Below are 12201 nucleotides of genomic sequence, written 5' to 3' on the forward strand. Positions count from 1 at the left end.
TGCCCCTTCTGTAGTAGAATACAGCTTTAAATAAACAGCAGTTGGCACCCAAGGCGCACGGACCGCTCGAGGTTGTTACTCTGCCAGCCAATCATAGAAGCAAACAAAATCGTCATGCGACCATTTAAAAATGGCGTCATACTTGATACCTCCAGTGCGTCTGCTGTTATTGAAAAGTCTTTTCATGGGCGGAAGCGATGAGGTGTGCAACAGACATGGACAAATTGCATGATGGTCTGAGCATTTCACTCTTCAAAAGTCCGCGGTACAATTCATTTCACTGCTGACCCCGTTTGACTCATGAAACTTCACTGTCAACTGAAGTGAAACTTGACAATAAGTAGATGCAGCAAAGCATGCATTTTATTTCAGTTCAATAAACAATTAGGCTTTCACCGTTCCACTATAATGGACAAGTGAAAACGTCCAAAATTACGTGCTTATAATAATATTTTTGTGGTTACCGCCATATTTAGTTAGCAGGAAAAGTTTGAAGTGCGAACTACCTGCAGCCTCGCAGAGGAACAGTGGCTGGCGGTTATGAGTGCGTGGGCTGGGCTTCACTGCAGACTTGAATTGTATCCGACTATAACATAGAGTTAGACAGCTTTAGTTTAGCGTGCGCTATACCATTGCGTACGCTATAATATGGCGGGTCGTTGGTGCACATGCGCAGCACGCTAAATGACCGATAGCGTATACATGCTACTTCTCAGATTTATCGTTAGCGTCTTCGCGTGGTTTGCATAGTTTGCGTGAAACATGACGGTGGTCCCGACTGCCCGCTTCGAATTGAATTTGGCTTTCCTTTTGTAAAATTCACTTCGTTCATAGCAAATGACTGTGTAAACGGCTTTCGCTTAGTCTCAGGCAGCTTCAACGACAGAGTAGTTTGTATAACACCTTGCACAGTTTTCGAGATTGCTTCTCGTTTGGAACGAGTAGAAGCCTAACGAAAGAAACGTTCGAGATTTCAGGGCCACTTATTGCTGCAGTCGGTAGATAGCCGCAACGCCGGCAAATGGCCTCTGAGATCCGAACATCTCGCAGGTCAACTAAAACTGTAACAAACGTGCGCTGCTTAGCGTATACTATACTATAGCGTAGGGAAAGTATGGGAAGTACATGGACTGGCCTAAAGTTCAGCCTTCTGGCTTCAAAGGGTTTGTGACTTTGTAAGCCCGTTATCTTCAACAATGTACTGCATAATAAATAATTCAATCAACATTATTAAAATTGTCCCACGGCAGGATTCGAACACAGGACATTTAGCACAGAAGCCTGACATTGAAACTATTAAGCCACGGATGCATGCATCGATAAGCGATGTGAAATACGCTTTTGAATTTATCGCGGGCACTCCAGTGCCTTGACACGTTTGGTGTTTCAATTTGGCCACCTCGACTAGCTCAGCCTTCGCAATTAGTAGCGATTGTGCGTGTTTGCAGCGTCTTCTGCACTTCGGGGAGTATAGATTACTCTGAAATTTACGACAATGAAGCGTAAAGCGTAATATACAAAGCCACAATAGCGTCTGAATCCACAAGCACGAAGGTCAGACAAATCCATGCACTTCCCATCATTCCCATGGTGGGTCAACTACGGCAGCGCCAGTGTTCCCTCTAGTATATTCTAGGAAACTCTATGTGCTGGACTATATCATCATGGAAGATGGAAAAAATATTTTTCCTTGCTCTATGAACTTCTAGCCATCATACTCCATGTATACCTTGGCCTTTAGGCGCCCGTTCCTGCAGCAAGCATCAGCGACGTAACGGAGCAAACGAGCACGTAGCCGAGCCAACACGGAGAGGAGGGTTCCGCGCGCATTTCTGCTTCAGCAATGCCGGCGTGACCAAGACGCGGGCGTGTATCGTCCAGTAGATCGATCGGTGCAGTGGTGATGCAGGAATGAACTCCAGTCACGTTCAATGCATAGTACAAATATTCAATTTCTCGGCACACGTGAACTTCGGCCCTTGCTAGCGCATGCAACAGAATTGGTTTCCATTCTTGGACTGCGCACACAAACGAAACACGAGAAAGAAGAGAGAAGAAGCGCTGGTCGAACAACTGAAAGTTTTATATATGAATAAAGGGTTTATATACCGAGTAATCATGAAATTCATGTGGGTTACATATAAAAACCGTCATACACTCACGAGTGATCAATGAACGAGCTTTTTTCGTACCATTTTTTTGTGAATCGGCAGAATTTAATTGGTGGCATCAACTCTTTCGTGTTTAAATTGCTGTCGTGACAGTTAACAACACAATAATAATTTCCGCTCATCCGAAGGGGCGCCGTCGCAAACAAGAGACGTTTCGCGCGCAGCGCGAACTGAACGCGGGCGCGACCGTGAAGGGAAGCGGCGGAAACATACACCCGTTGGAGGTGAAATCGTTCCGCCAGGGGAGAAACGAGCGCTGGCGTCTAGGATAAAAGTAGCGCCATTCTTAGATTTTTCCGCCACCCCGCTCACCCTGGCGCTGCCTCCTTCACGCCTCCTGTCTTCCCAGCCTAAAAAGATTCTAAAGAAGGAGATGGAAATATGGGATTAAGTGCAGCGCAGTAACTGTCTCTCCGCAGAGGACACCTCAACCGCGCTGCACAGGGGTAAAAGGGGAATTAAAAGATGAGGGAGAAAGAAAGAAAAGCCCGGCGGCGACAGCCGACGCGGTAAGGCCGTGGGTGGGGCAGGTTTACAGGCGGCTTTGAAGCGCCGCGTCCTCGGCGAAGGCCAAGAGCGCGCGGAAAAGGCGCCTGTGCTGTGAGATGCAGCCCGAGGGATGCAGCAGGGCGTCCAGCGTAGCACATGGCAAGTTTCGCGCACGATACACTTGTGCAAGAGCCGATGGGGCTCTTGCATTGCCCAGGGAGCGCTGCGAAAACGGTGCTAAAAAGCGCCCTCTGTCCTGAACTGGGTAGTAACAAGCTCGGTCGTCTGCTTCGGAAAGCACGTTTACAATATGGACCCGCCACTTTCGGTTTTGTTGTACCACGACTTGCAGCGAATATCGGGCGCCAAAGATTTTTTCAGGGGTGGCACGCTGCGTAAAGGCAATAAATTATGCGACGCTGAATACGTGTACGCCGTTCCAGAAATAAGCGGCGAAGTTTTAGCGCGGTGTCAATCGCAAGTGAAGCGAGTCGCGTACGAAGTTTAACTTCAGGTAAAGTTTGCACGCTGCTAGATTCAGGCGCACAAACGCGAGGAAATGCTTGCTATAAATGAATTCACAGCAGCGATAAGCAGACGTGTACGGAACTGCTCTAGCGCACGACGGTACGCACCGCGACGGCAGCGGTCTTTCAGCATGCCGCGATGCACGAACTGCTCGAGCACACGATCGTACACCCCTTGACGGCCGCGGTCTTTCGACATGCCGCGAAACGGCGGGCCTCCTGCAATCTTTCTTGACTGCATGCCGCTAGACAAGTAGTTATGCCTGCACTGTAGTAGCGGCCATCTGTCCCTTTAGCAACTGATAAATAAGTGATGAATGCATATGAGCTCGCAGTAACGTACGTAGGAATCGCGCTGCAGCGCGAGCTCGTGCGCTGCTCGCTTGATGTAGCTTTTAGTGACAGCGCTCGAACATCGATGTGCTGCAATCAATACTACCTTGCTGTGCTGCCACAACCTGCTGGCTTGTGGTCAAGGATGAGCACATTTAACTCTGACCTGTGCTGCTCGTAGTGGTGTAGTGAATTGTCACCGAATCAGCCCGACCATTTGTGGTCATTTGTGCACACACCTGGCCACTTCACCACTTAATTCGCACCAGTCGAACTGTTAATTCTCGCTGTGGCCGGGTCTCGAATCGTGGATCACTGCTTATGCCGGTCTGCCGTCAGGACTGTAGGTGCAAAAGACTGAATTTTATAACACAAATAATCAAGCAAGCTTCAAGACAGGCGAAGCAGTCAGCATGGCGCGAAGTTTCGCTTAATTACCCAGCGCGACGAACTGCAGCTATCCATCGCGCCCGACGCTCCGCTTCGTGAGGCCTTGAAAGAAAACGGTAGAATCCAGCTGATGTTGGGATTCAGGCCTTCTTGTTCATGGCAGCCGACGACGCAGAAGTAACGACGGTGACGCTTTCTCGAAGCTGAGCTAGGTCTCTCCGGATCGGCGTCGCCGGTTCCTTCTGCTTCCAGCATTACGTCTCACGGAGAGTCCGTTTTCGTTAAACTATAGGCTGCGGCTAGCTCGCAGCGTGGTCGGCGTGGTCTGTGGGAAGTGACGAGCCTATTTGCACTCGCAACAGGGCCGAAAAAAGTGCGAATCGACGCAAAACTCGGCTAGAAACGTGCTTCGCCACAGCCAGGGCTCAATACTACCCAAGCCGGTACTACCCAGATGACGTTTCGCACGCCGCCACCAGGTGCCGCTACTATACCTCAAACTCCAGCGCAAGGCGCCCATCGCGCGGGCGAGAGAGCAGTGCACTCACATAGCAAATGCTCTAATGTTTCGGTCGCGCTACAGTGGCTATAGTCGCGACGCAATCCTGGCAAAGGGGACAGGGTGCTCGTTGCAGTCGATGCCTCCTCTCGGCGGGCCACACGGAACGGGTCCGCAGGGCGAGGAGGAAGGCGCGCTCGCGCCTGATGAAGCCGGCCTCCGGGAGATGGCGTGGCGGGCGTCCCCGCGCTAAGTCCCTCTATAATATTCAAGGTAGCGACATCTGCCGCGCGCGCCACCTAGGAAGTTCCTGCAGCAGACGGCGCCCACGCTAAACCGCGGCGCCGCGGCATTCGTGAGGTGAAAAAATATCTGCATACGCGCGGAAATAAAACCTACTGGTGCCTGACTGTGGCGAAAAACGGAATAAGGACCCGAACTGCAAAATTTAGACCTTTAGTTCAAATGAGTGCTCCAAGAAAATAGCTCAAGAGAGCGTAATGAGGGCTTGATCGCCTCGATTCCGCAGGTTTACATTTCGCGCGTTTGCGCTCAATCACCGCGCGAGCCTTGGTGGTTGCTTGCGCTTAATCCCGTATGCTCTGTGAAATCGTTTGCATGTTAGTGTGCTGCGTACACATAGCGGTTGCACTGAACGAAGAAGTCGTGTAAAAATGAAGGCTGACAGTCGCTTGGACCGAAAAACTTTCGACATAACGTCGCTCAAACGTGCGACTCTCAAAGCGCGCGACCCTCACGGCAACTAAACAACATCCTGTGTGTGTGTGGAAACGAGTGCGCCAACAGTATTCTTGCCGCTGAGTGTGTCTGTCGTGTAGCGATTACACAACGACTGCTGTGTCTTGTGGTTCAATGCTACGAGCCAGTGCAACTGTCGTGACATGATGAAGAGGCGGTATGGATCGTGTCAGCGTGTCTCCTCGATCGTGTTCGGGCTGCCAGCGCGATCTGATCTCGCGGGACACCAATATCAAGCGTAGTGTGTGTGCGTGTGTGAATGCGGTTGACTGTTCTCGTGAACCGTGCGACGTCGCCGCATAAACTCGAATCATGACGCGCATTGTTGTGTTTATCCCTTTTCGCCTTCGTGCACCGCTAAAGCCCCGTAAGTATTAGAGGGCCCTTATGCAAAACGCACGCGGATTGGCCCAGCTATTACTGCACTGTGTTTTGCTGGCAATCCGTGTCTCGCTTGTGGCGTTTTTCTTATGTTCATTTGCAGTTGTGTGTTTTTCATCAGTAAAATGGCATTGCCGATTACTGAAACATCTTCGAGTGTAAGGGTAATTTGGAAGGAACTAGCTCGCAGCTGTATGTAATGTACTTTGATATACTGTATTACGCTTTATCATTTGACGGCCAGTAGCTGTGGCTATGCAGTATTCGTTTTTAAAAGCAGAGTAATGCAGGCACTTAGCAGTATATTTATTTACTAATGCAATGCACAAAATACGATTAGGATATTGGAAATTACTTTTTGGACATGTTGTAAAGCGCAGTTAACAACGCGCGCACAAACACAGGAAAGTGTAAAAGTAGAATTCGCTGCTGAATTTTATTTTTTATCGCACGTAACGCAATGCTGATATTTGTCAGCGAGTTAATGCGTTTCTGCCCCACTGTTTACTTGCAGGCTAGGTCATACTGCACTTGCTAAGTCAATGGGCTCGTAATGCACTAAAATCAGTAATCTCCACAAACTTCGGCCGTCAACATTCATTCGCGCGAATGAAATAATACTGCAGCTCTGCACACACAGGTGTATACTTTCTCTCGCACCTTCGTATCGCTCTACGTTACTTTCCTCGCATAGTCGTGCAGTTACCGACGGTTCAGTCTTTCCGTCCATTTCTATGCAACCACAATTACCTTCTGGTTAGGTTTTGTTTGCTGCGCGGGATGCAAAATAACTTCTTGTCGTCCTCCGTCTGATCTCGGCACCCATCCGCACAGCAACAAGGCATTTCGGTCCTTCGCATCTTAGGTCATACTGATCTATTCAGCGGGCTCACAGCGAACTAAAATAAGTAATCTTCACAAACTTCGGCTCTCAACATTCATGCACGCGAGTGAAATACTATCACCGCTCGACAAACGCACGTGTATACTTTCCATCGCACCTTTGTATCGTTGTATGTTACTTGCCTCGCATAGCCGTGCTGTTACCGACGGTTCAAAGTCCGTCCGTCCAATTCTGTGTAACCATACTTTTCGTCTGGTTAGGTTCTGGTTGCCGCGCGCGATGCAAAATAACTTCTTGCCATCCTTCGTCCGGTTTCCGCACCCAACCGCACAGCAACGAGGCATTTCGGCCCTCCCGGAACGAAATTATCGCAGCGATGTGCATAGCACAACAGGCGGCGCGCAGGAACTTTCATGGCGGCAAAGGGGCGGAGCAAGGTCACATGTCACCAATCAGCCTATCGCAGGCGTTGTCGGCCGGATCAAAGCCTGTCGGTACTTTTAAATGATTGAGGGACTTTACCCCGCGCAACGCGGCCGTCGGGATGGCGAAGTGCGAGCTCTCGACGGATCCTGAGCGGAGCGGTGTCGAACGAGCTGACCCGTTGCGTGATCGGCGTGCTGTGGTCGTGTGCGCGTCGCGCGAGCTTGTCGACGGCCTCGTTCCCGGCGACGCCAACGTGCGAAGGCACCCACTGCAGGCGTATATCCAGTCCTCGCTGCTGCAAGGCGTGGAGTCTGCACGCAACACGCTGGGCGAGCGGTGGGGCGCGTTCCTCCAGGAGCAGCTGCTGCAGTGCGGGCCTCGAGTCTGTGAGGATCCCCGCGCGAGCGATGTGCGGCGATTGCTCGAGCGCGTCCACAGCCAGGTGTATTCCCACGAACTCTGCGGTGGTGGAGGTGGCTCGGCAGGGCAGGCGGCACTGGATTTCGATGGCGAGGCTCGGGGCGATGCAGGCAGCAGCCGCGGAGCCGTCCTCGAGTACCGAGCCGTCCGTGTAGAGGTGCGCTCTCCCTGCCAGGTCGTCTTGTATCCTCGCTGCAGCCTCCTGCACGATGGCGCAGAGAGGCGTGCAGTGCTTGGAGCGGACGCCTGGCAGTCCGAGACACACGTCCAGGGGCGCGGCGAGACTCGGAGGCGGCCAGACTGGTGGTGGAGCCGGCGGGTCAGCCACAATTTCCTCGAACAGCTGCAGCATCTTGCCCACGCGGGATGCTGGGAGTTGCCGTAGCAGTGAGAGGATAGGGCGCGCGTCGGGGACACTGGAGATGCGCTCGATGTGGCCGAGCGCGCGGAGATCGGCCGTCAATGAGGGAGGCCAGGCGCCAGTTTCTGCAAGCGTCTCCGCCACTCGTGATGCTGGCGGGAGGCCATGGCACATGCGTAGCACTCTGCGGTGGTCGCCGTTGATGTTGCGCCACTGTGAATCGCGCACACCACACAGCGGCAGCGCGTAAAACACCCGCGAGAGCGCCAGCGCATTATACACTCCAACCGCGAACGATGGGGGGCTGCCGTCTCCGCGCGCGAGAAGGCGGCGGATCGCGCACTCAATACGCAGTGTTTCGGCTCGTAGGCGCCGCACAGGCGAAAGCCAAGTGAGGCGATGATCGATTGTAAGGCCGAGGTATCGCACCGTCGGCTGCCAACTCAGTGGGACACCGTTGACGAGCACGCGTCCAGTGTGGCGGCGTGAGGGTGCACCATGAACGCCTCGCTCTTGGTTGAAGACAGCTGCAGGCCGATGGCACGCAGAAAGCCGGCGACAGAATCGAGGGCCTCCTGCAGCTCGCGGCGCATCTCGGCAATGGCAGTCCTCGGCCCCCGCACGTAGAGGGCGACGTCGTCCGCGTAGACAAGAGCACGCACAGGGAAGCGACCAGCTTTCGGTATGCACTCAATGGGAGCGAGGGTGAGGTTGAACAGAAAAGGGCTCAACACACTACTCTGAGGCACACCGGTGGTCACTGGTCGTGGCGAGCTGGTTGCGCGGCCCACGCGAACGGCGAACGTCCTGTCGGCGAGGAAAGCCTTGACGTAGGCAAGTAGGTTGCCGACCACGCCGAGAGCTTCAACAGCTGAGATGATCGACTCGTGTGAGAGTGAGTCGAAGGCGCTGCGCACGTCGAGGAGGAGGAGGAAGGCAGCTTCTCCCGCGCGTCTGGCCTGCTCCAGCGTGCCGACAACAACAGCGATGCAGTCGCCGGTAGATCTGTGCGCACGGAAGCCGCACTGCTCAGGCGGAAGGGCGCCGCGGACCCGCGCGATCCACTGCAGCCTCGACAGCGCCATCGTCTCCATGGTTTTTCCCGGCACCGACGTCAGCGAGACAGGCCGGTAGGAGGTGAGGTCGCGTGCAGGCTTGCCGCGCTTGAGTACCGGTACGACAACAGCACAGCGCCAGGGGTCCGGCAGGCAGCCCTCTCGGAAGACGGCGTTGTAGGCGTCCAGGAGATGCCGGCGGTGGTCGTCGTCCAGGTTTCTGAGCATTTGATGCGTGACACCATCTGCTCCGGGGGCGCTGCGGCACAGGACGCGCTGCTGCTCGTGAAAGGTGAAGTCGTCATTGCACAGGCTGTCAATCGCCCGCGCGGTATGCGCGCGATCTTCCCCTCTCACGAACACAGCCGTGTAGAGCGCCTGCAATGCAACCGCAGGGACGCTGGGTGAAGTGGAGACGGCGACAGCACCGAACCATAGAGTTTCCTACAAAAATTACTAGGCGGAACTCTGGCGCTGCAGTCGTTGTCCTACCATGGGAATGATGGGGAAGTACATGGATTTGTCTGATCTTCGTGCTTGTGGATTCAGACGTTCTTGTGGCTTTGTATATTACGCTATATAAACCTTATTGTCGTATATTTCGGCGCAATCTATATTCTTCGAAGTGCAGAAGACGCCGGGAACGCGTAGAATTGCTGTTAATTGCAACGATTGAGCTTGTCCAGGTGGCCAAATCGAAACGCGCCAAGCGTCTCAAGGCACTGGCATGCCCGCGATAAATTCATAAGGGCGTCTCATTCACTTGTCGGTACATGCGTCCGTGGCTTAATGGTTTCACTATCAGGCTTCTGTGCTAGAGGCCGTGTGTTCGAGTCCTGCCGTCGGGCAATTTTAATGATGTTTATTTAATTATTTATTGCGCAATATACTGTTGAAAATGACGAGTTTACAAAGTCACAAAGCTGTTTGAAGCCAAAAGGACGAAGTTTAGGCAAATCCATGTACTTCCCATAATTCCCATGCTGGGACAACCGCTCGCATTGCAGCTCCCGTAGACACTAGCGCCAGAGTTCGCTCTAGTAATTCTTGTAGGAAACTCTATGCAGCGAACGATTCGGCTGGATGGATGGAAGGTAGGAGCGTCCCCTTTGAAACGGGGCGATGGCAGTTGCCACCATGCTCAGATTTTTATTTTGCCTTTATTTTTATCTGTGTTGTGTGTTATTGAATTTCGCGATTTTCTTTAAACACGTCTTCCTACCCTTTTAACCTTATGTCACCTCTCTGCTTTTGTGCCACCAATCCTCCAATCGCCTTTTGCTAATTTCCACTGCATATTTATTTACATGACTATTATTATCTCTGAACCCTAGGGCCTCAGGAAGGGTGACAGTGGCCTGATCGACATCGGGCTTGATACCATCACATTTTAGTATGAGGTGTTGCATTGTTTCTACATATTTACCACACACAGTACATGTGTCTTCTTTGTTAAATTTCTTTTTATAGCTCCGCGTTATAAGACATCCTGATCTAGCTTCAAAGAGTTATCATAAAACGCTTCCTTCCTGATCTGCTGTTTCCAGTATCGATATAGTTCCACACTATGCTTCTTTTACATTGAATTTATCCAATTTTTATCATCCGCGTTTTTAACCCGTCGTTTAATGCTCTGTCTTTCTTCGTCCTCGTGTCTGGCATACTTACTGGTTAGCTTCCTCGTTCTTTTCCGCCATTGTGAGTCAACTTTCTTTCTGTATAGGTATTTAAAAACCTTAGCTGCCCACCTGTTATCTTCCAATTTCCTCAGGCGTTTTTCGTATAGGATTTTACACTGAGCTTCCCGTGCTTCGAACGATGCCCAGCCCATATCTCCCTGTACTGCTTCGTTTGTGGTTTTCCCGTGGGCACCTAGTGCTAACCTTCCCACAGCTCTCTGATTTACTTCTAGTCTCGACTGAACCTCTGCCCTTAAACACAGGACCGCATTCCCGAAAGTAAGCCCCGGCACCATTACTCCCTTCCAAATACCTCTCAGTACCTCATACCTGTTGTACCCCCACAATGCCCTATGTTTCATTATCCCGGCATCTCTTCGCCCTTTTGCTATGAGAGACTGTTCGTGCTTTTCCGTGTACATCTGCCCTTTGTTTATCCATATCCCGAGATATTTGTATTCGGCCACTCGGGGTATTTCATGGCCTTGTATTGTAAGCTCCTGATCAGTGGTATCGTTGAAAAACATCCCACCGGACTTAGCTGCATTAAAACTGAAACCTAAACTGTCTCCTTTGTCTCCACAGTAATTAACCAGAGTTTGCAAATCTTCCTGGCTACCTGCTAACAGTACAATATCGTCCGCATATATTAAACCCGGTAGTCGTTGCTCAACAACCTTTTCGCCTAATCTGTACGACAGATTATACCCTAGATTGCTTCGTTGTAACCTTCTTTCCACGCTTATAATATAAAGCATGAACAGCAGCGGTGATAGAGGACAACCTTGCCTTAATCCTTTGTGAACCTCAACAGTTATCGTACTTTTAATTCCTTCCCATGTTATCTCAACATTATTTTCTCGATATAGTTCCTGTAGAAAATCAATTAGCTCATGACCAATACCTTCAGCTTTTAATATGTTCCACAGGAGTTCCCTGTTCACGTTGTCGTATGCACCACTTATGTCCAGGAAGGCTAAATACAGAGGTCTATTTTCCGCCTTAACTATTTCTATGCACTGGGTAAGCACGAACAGGCTATCATCTAAGCGCCTACCACTTCTGAACCCGTTCTGAAGTTCTCCGAGTATTCTATTACTTTCTACCCATGACTGCACTTTTAATTTCACCGCCTGCATCGCCAGCCTATATATAACTGATGTTATTGTAATTAGTCGGAATGATTTTATGTTCTTCTTATCACCCTTTCTTTTATAAATCATATTCATTTTACTCTGTTTCCAGCTGTGCGGAATTTGCTTATTTGTTATAACTGCCTCCAATGCTTTTATCAGCGTTTCCTTGCTTCTTGGGCCAAGTTCATTAATTAACTTGATTGGAATTTCGGCGAGAAGCTCCGCGAGCGCCATCTCAGTGATGCCGCGCGCAACAGCGATGGCGAGGACTGGCCAGCGCGGGGATTTCGGGTTGACGAGCGCGCGCATGACGCGCCAGCCTCGGTGCTGGTTGTGCGGGTCAGCGAGCGATGAGCTCAGGCGTGCCCAGCTGCGGCGGCGCAGCCGCTTGGCGTGTCGTCGGCACACTGCGTCCAGTCTGTTGTAGTCCAGTCGGGCGCGTCTCCCGAGCGTATGGCACGGCGCTGAGCGCGGCGGCGGGCGGCGCGAAGGTTCAGCAATTTAATGTCCGGGCAGGGAGAACCGGCAGGGACCACCGCACTCGTCGATGCCCGTCTCGCACACTCTGCGACGTGCCCGAAGAAGTCGGTGTCGCGCGACCGCTCGTGGCACAGATCACGGTACATTGACCAGCGAACCACCACGCACACGCGAGTGACACCGCGGCTGGGAAAGGTGGGAGCCAGGGTGATAGGGTAGTGATCCGATCCGGCAGTGTTCGGAGCGCGCTG

General features: G+C 51.8%; 2 protein-coding genes across 4 annotated transcripts in view; both read left to right on the plus strand.

Annotated features, from left to right (window-relative positions):
- The window catches only part of LOC142566375 (hexosaminidase D-like), a 76768-nt gene that overhangs the window by 11123 nt on the left and 53444 nt on the right, over positions 1-12201 (plus strand). The window contains exon 1 of one of the 3 annotated variants that reach the window (XM_075677330.1): positions 8621-8737. The exons of the other annotated variants lie outside the window; for them this stretch is intronic. The gene's annotated coding sequence lies outside the window, so the exon portion shown is untranslated. Of the gene's footprint in view, positions 1-8620; positions 8738-12201 lie in introns of those variants that run through there. 3 annotated transcript variants of the gene reach the window in all.
- The window catches only part of RpL26 (ribosomal protein L26), a 193674-nt gene that overhangs the window by 7853 nt on the left and 173620 nt on the right, over positions 1-12201 (plus strand). The gene's annotated exons all lie outside the window — the stretch shown is intronic.

Source organism: Dermacentor variabilis, unplaced genomic scaffold, assembly GCF_050947875.1.
Source record: "Dermacentor variabilis isolate Ectoservices unplaced genomic scaffold, ASM5094787v1 scaffold_12, whole genome shotgun sequence".
Classification (NCBI taxonomy): Eukaryota; Metazoa; Arthropoda; class Arachnida; order Ixodida; family Ixodidae; genus Dermacentor; species Dermacentor variabilis.